We start from the raw sequence: 6,635 nt of genomic DNA, 5'->3' as shown, positions 1-6,635 counted from the left end.
CAGAAAAAATGTCTCTTATTATGTAGGTTTCATAACATAAATGCCAGCACCTAGAGACCCAAAGAAGGGCCTATGGGCCCAAAAGCATGTTTGTGTTTTACTCGGCTATTGTAGACAGCCCAACAAAAAATATTTTCTCTCCTTGCAAAGTTTGCCTTCCTTAGCATCCACAGCCATTCTTTTACAACCTTACTACCTTTCAGATAAGCTCTCTTTAACAGCTACATTTTCACTGGGTTAATCTATAGGAGGCAAGAGAAGCCTACTCAAGAATAACAATGAAATGGAAGACTCACAATACATTTTGATCCTGGATTCTCTCTACTTAACCACTAAAAAAGAAAAAAAATACAACTTTGTACTCCTATATGTATAATATCAATGGCTCCAACAAGCCTTCCTACAGTTCCTAAGCTGCATTCAAGTCCGCATTCACCTAAGTGTGTGCCTCACAAGCTTGTGCTCTCAAAGCAGACCATGGCCTCAAGTAACTCCTGTAAAACCTGCAACCTGTAAGAAATGCACCAAATGCCAAATCCCTTCTACCTGTGTGTTGGGCTTTGCACTCCAAGGCATTGGTGGAACAGCATCACCCAGCAACAAGTGAAGAAACAATAGACGTCAGGGGAAAAGCAGAAGGGAAGAGATGGTTAATGCTATGGAGGAACTGAAGGAACTTGAAACAACTTGATCTACTTTGTCACCTCATCTGCATCAAAGCTTTGAAAGGAGCATCCTCCACTGACACCATGTTCAATTCATGTCTATGCAAAGAGTTGAGTCAACTTCACTCAAGCCTGTGTGTTTATTATTCAAACAAGAATTAAACTGCTCAGAAAGAGGCTTGATCACTTTGAACAAAATGACTGAATTCACAGCTTAGGTTAACACATGCAAAAGATCTGAGACAGGGATTCATGTGGAGTCAAATTTGAAGCTCAAAATGTTTCGGTCACATCATTTCCCTGAAGTTCTACTGAAGAATGTTGCTTTGACTGAATTTCAAAGGAGATGGATGAAGAAAAGTAGGCAAGTAATTACAGTGTCACATATTTTTTCTGAGGTCTAATGTCTAAAGACAGACATTTAAAATATGTTCTACTTCCAAGCATGTTCACAGATGTGGAACATAGTACCTTCCAAGGTACCTCACCACAACAGTCTTCACATGACTACAACTCACTTGTGCTGTTGCATTAATACTGAAATGGCTGTCATGCTTCCAGAAATAGCCCAACTAGACAGGCATACTTGCAGGGGGGGATAATAGAAAATCTCAGTGCAGAACACCACAAACAAAACAAACTTCCAAGCCCAAACTGCTTCTTAAAATACATTATTGTGCAGAGTTTTCATAGACTAAAGAACGTTATCTCACTTCATTATGGAGAAAAGATTACTTGGCTATATATGGTTTATACAGACTAGGGGAAGGCATACAAATTAAATTCTGTTACTCTCTGTTCATGGTAAGCTCTGCTGCACAAAAAATGTCTTTTTCATAAAAAATTACCTTGGTCCCATATACAAGAGGAAACCATCTCACAAGCAGATATGGAGCACTTGCCAGTTCTCCTTAGGAGAGAAGTCATTAGTAGTTAAGAGATGCAGTCATCAACTTCTCAAGGCAGCGCCCAACAAAAAAGGGATCTAATTATGCCTAATAGTTGGCTAGGAATTTTATTTGTATCTGCCAAAAAAGGGAGAATAATGGAATCTGCAAACAATAGGAGAGTTTGGGAAAATATTTCTTCCTGCTGCCAAAAAAATTAAAAACACACAGTAATGAAGATATTAATCTCTTTCCGTCCATGGTCCATAGTAAAAGATACACGAATCTAAAGAACGTTATCTTTAGAACTTTCCCCTGCTTCTCCCCCCTTGCCTTCCACATGCAATTTATCAGTTGTCAGTGCATTTCAGACTGTCAATTAGCCATAATAGCCTCTATATTTCTCTTTGTAATATTCAGAAATTAATCTATGCATTAGGATATAAAACACTAAAACACTCTTTACTGATGAAATCTAAGAGTGTGTCAATCACAATGCTAGGAGAAGTAATAAAGACAAATTGGATAGAAAATTTTTGAAGGATGCCATCAATCCAAGAAATAATTAAAGAGTAAGCCTTCTTCCACTGAGTTAATGTCAAAACTCCCACAGACTTCACAGATAAGGCTGAGCATACATTGGAGAAAAATCCTTGAAGTCACATGAGTTATTAAAACATTAAACATCAGATCCCATTTATGCAAGTCATTAAAATTCAACTTGTCAATCTCGCATGTGTTTCAGTTCTCCAGTATCACTTGCAAAGCTTAAGCAGACCACCTCCAAAAAAGCAAACGGTTTTAACTAATGTAAAATGCTAGTAAAAGCTTTGACAGTATTTGTACTTCTGTAGATGTCTATTTTTGGAATATAAAAGTAACCTAAAGATTTAGACCCCATGAAGAATTTGAAAAGCCCGAGCTTCAACAATATCTACGTGAAGTAAATGTGACCAAGAGCCTGACTGAGCCAAGCATTTCAATGTATCATTAAAATCAGGCTTATGCTGAAGTCCCTTCCTTTTTCAACAAAAATACACAGGACTATGTTTTAAGTGCTGTGTTGAACTGAGGCCCAAGTTCTAATTTCCTTTATTTATCTTAGATACAAAATGGCTAAAGGAAGGGGTCAAATGCTGCAATAGATAGGTTATGAGTTTAAGGACACTGGAACTGCTGCTACGAATTGCCATGGGAAGAAAAAGGAAAGAGGAGTTTAATGATGGAAGTAGTGGGAGGAATTCAGATAGTTTAAGATAAAGTCTAAACAACAGTCTTTTAGCTTATTTGTCCTATCTTTGCCCTGCCTGCTACTATCTTCCATCTTTTCAGCTTCTATTTTTTTCAAGTAAAATCCTGAGAGAATGTGGGCACAAATAACGATAAAAAACGTTAAGCAGAGAGACTAGATGAAAGCCATTGCAAGCAGGCTGCAGGGAGCAGCCCTGCATTGTCAGGGGATGCACCAAATGATCTAATAAGGTTTTCATTTGGTCTCCAATTTCTACAAACCCACAGTTTCTCTTGCTGTCACAATACTTGCAAGTGCACCAATTCTGAACAACTGTGTCTAGTAACTAAGGAAACCAAATTAATTTTCAGGGAGCAATGGAGAATGAGACAGGCATATCTGCCTGCCCAAAGGCTTTTTTTCCCCCCTTTGGTGAAGTTCACCAGCACCAGGATTCCACCTACAGGTACTGGAAGACACTGTAAAAAAGCAGTAAAGGAAGACTTCTCAGCAACTTTATTTGTTGTCTCAGATATAAAAAAAACTTTTCATGTTATAGTAATCCAAAACTTGGAATTTTTAATTATATAGTTCCTTAACAGGGCTTGGAATAGTACTGTACTCTGTCCTTTATTAAGTTGTGACAATGCAAGAGAAGGAAGTCAGGTCATTACACACTACGCTGATGCTCTTTGATAAAGCTGTTTTGCAGAAGGTCACAGATGTGCACTTTTGTATCGCAGAGGAGAATTAATTAAGAAACTAGAAGTTCATACTTTGGCCATCCCCAGATGTAAACACAGACTTATAAACAGGAGGATTTGCATTCCCTATTCCCTGCTCTAGCCTGCCCCCAGACTGCCAATAAACTTATCACCAGCACTATCTGAGCCGTGTTCCTAGCAACTCCAGAACAGAACTGGACTGGACTGTAAGGATGCATTTTTGATTACCAGCTTTTGAGAAGTCCTCTTCTTCAAAGCTATGTATAGTCTACAACAACTATTTCATGTGGGAGGACAAAAATGCAGGCAATTTTCATATAGAGAGAGACTAGAGAGATAGGGAGTGTGCAGGTGAAGGGGAAGATGCAGAAAAAAAATTGCAAAGGGAAGGAAAGGAAAAAAATTAACGAAGTAAAATACAGAAACAGTAGGTTTCACTCTAAGCATCTGTATGCTTGCACATACACATATATGTAAAAAAGAACTCATGCACATTTAACTCCTAGCTACCTTTCACAGATCTACTTACCTGACTCCCCCTGCAAATCTTAACTAGATATAGCATCCTCCACAGCCTTCTCTAAGACAGGACCTTGCACCTGCAGTTGTCCTGTCTTTTTAAACACAGTCCCAGCAGAAAGGGTGAGTTTGTAGCTGAAGATGAAGTCAACTTCATGTTCCCATACCAAGGTCACCTGGATGAGCTTTTATGTAATTCAAATGATCCACACTGGCACAATACTTTTGAGGAAAACTACACAAAATGTTGCTTCCCAAAAACATTAGCCAAACAACTGAACAGTCCAATTTTAGCTCAAGGACAGGTTATTTTTTTGTTTGGATTTGGTTATTAAATCTCCCTAGAATAGGAAATAAAATATTAACCTGGTCTGTTCATTGGTATATTCAAATAAGACATTTCATTATCTCTGAAACCATTTTGGAAGGGTCAGTATACAGGTATTGCACTATCAAATGGATTTGGAAGTTTTCTGATCAAACACCCAAATCTGAACTTCCTCAGAAGCTTACAAGGGGGACACAGCAGGATCATCCATACACTTCGGAGTAAGTTTTTACCCACTCACAGTGCAAAAGGCTGGCTGAAATTTTCCAACTAAAGAATAAGTATCTTTTTCAGGCTAGACTCAGGGTAAATATCTGCAAGGTAGTTAAGAGGTGTTTGTCTTTTTAATGAAACAAACATTTTAATCACCATTTGTCTTCATACCTACAGACAACACCTCCAAATAAGTAAATTGCCTTATGTTAGCATTATGTTCAAGTATGATAAAACACACAAAGCACGCAGTAGGACAGCTTAAGCTATATAGAAGTTTATCTGAAGACTAAAATTCAAATGCTGCAAATAAAGTAGGTACATGCACAATTCATTTAACAGAGCTGCACAAAATAGTGTAGAACACCTTTCAATGGTCTAATTTACCCATCAACACAAAAGGAGTTTATTTCATTAACTCCTGTTAACCCTTAGTGGAATTTCCACAATAAGTTTTGTGCCTATTTCAAGTATTTCTTCCTTGTGTTCTCAATGTTTATTCAGGGTGTACACTGAAGGACAGGGAATACAAGAGATACATTTTAAGCTCTTCAATCTAAATCCTACTTTTTGGCTTCCTGCCTCTTTCCTAAATATTAAAACAAACAACTCATTTCTTTAAGACCTTACTAAAAATAGTTGGTTAGACTGCTTAATTGTGTTAGCTGAAACACAAACATACGAAAAGGAAAGGGTTTTGTAGGAAAAACATTGAAGAGAAAAGAAAAAAAAAATCAGATTTCATCTGGCCTTCCCATCATCACTTAGAGAATTGTTTTGTAGTTACATCATCAGGAAATAAAATACTATCCTCTGAGGACCCCGACTCTTTACAGAAGGAAAAAAAAAAGGAAGGCTCGAAGTTCATATCACCCTCTGAGGAGTTCAGCTAAATTCACATTTTTTGTCATATTAAAAAAAAGAAAGTAAGAAAAAAAGAAAAAGCTTCCTTAGAACAACTAATTAAAGAAGATGACCTTGAATTTAATTTTTCCCTTCTCAAATTCTAGGCTGCAAGACTAAGTGGAAAACATTATAACTAATCAGCTAACAACTTCTAATGACTTTATTATCAATAATAGAAAGGAACTGCCCTAACCCAAACCTTCCGCACATTCTTCTTGGCCATGAACTAGTAGACAAATGAAATATTTCACACAGTCCTGAACGTCAGCTGGAGCCAGAACACATTAATAAGCTTTCTAAGTTCTGGCTATCACTAAAGTACACCAGTCAGACACGACGAGTCTGCACAACACAGAGTGCCTTATATGGCAAGGCAATGACGTAATGCTCCATAGGCTTGGGGCATGCAAAGAGCCTATCTCTCATTGTTTAGTGGGACTGCTGGAATGCTCACATCTCTGATGCTACAGCTGAACGCCTCGCACCATGGAGCAATAGCTGACCCAGGATTTCTATAGTCCAGGAGCGCAAGGTAAGGGAGAGGGTGGGAAGCAAACTACTTCTGGCAAGCACTGGCGCTTTTTGCTCTTTCCTATTGAGATACTTTTTTTAAAAAGTTGCTTCCAAAAAAAGGGGTGAGGACTGAGAAATAATGAAATACCCCAAAACAGCACCAGGAGATGTAGAAGATGTCTAGTTACTCAGAAGTAGGATGACTATTTCAAGCATTAAAAACTGTATTTTAAACAATTCCTACAGTGCCAACAGATGAGGAATTAATTTAATGTTAAAGGAGGTAGTTATGAATTACACACACTTTCCAAATGGTCGGATAAAATCATGACTGCATTTAAAGCAGTGGAAAGAGTCCAATTGTATTGTAATATATTAGGTAGAGCTACTGCCTCTTTACGCTGCATTTATATGCACATGGTATATATTAGTAGACATGTATGCACATATGTCTCTAAGCATTTACTATACTTTTGAACAACTTTTACTGTAGTTTACAGAGGGATGTATAAATTGCCACAAACATTACTTTGCAGTAACATTATGCTATGTCTGAAAGAAACAATTGTAACTAGTTTAATTACTAACAAACTTTTCAACTCCTACACACTGCTTCCCTCTTCTGTGTCTTGTGTGCAAGTGTCAAAT

General features: G+C 37.6%; 1 protein-coding gene across 4 annotated transcripts in view; it reads left to right on the top strand.

Annotated features, from left to right (window-relative positions):
* Positions 1 to 6,635, top strand: part of FILIP1L (filamin A interacting protein 1-like) — a 114,092-nt gene that overhangs the window by 72,809 nt on the left and 34,648 nt on the right. Inside the window, exon 1 of one of the 4 annotated variants that reach the window (XM_009324013.1) lies at positions 5,875 to 6,006. The exons of the other annotated variants lie outside the window; for them this stretch is intronic. The gene's annotated coding sequence lies outside the window, so the exon portion shown is untranslated. Of the gene's footprint in view, positions 1 to 5,874; positions 6,007 to 6,635 lie in introns of those variants that run through there. 4 annotated transcript variants of the gene reach the window in all.

The sequence above is a fragment of the Pygoscelis adeliae genome, unplaced genomic scaffold (genome assembly GCF_000699105.1).
Source record: "Pygoscelis adeliae isolate BGI_AS28 unplaced genomic scaffold, ASM69910v1 Scaffold55, whole genome shotgun sequence".
In the NCBI taxonomy this organism is placed as follows: domain Eukaryota; kingdom Metazoa; phylum Chordata; class Aves; order Sphenisciformes; family Spheniscidae; genus Pygoscelis; species Pygoscelis adeliae.
This window is presented reverse-complemented; position numbering and strand designations above follow the sequence as displayed.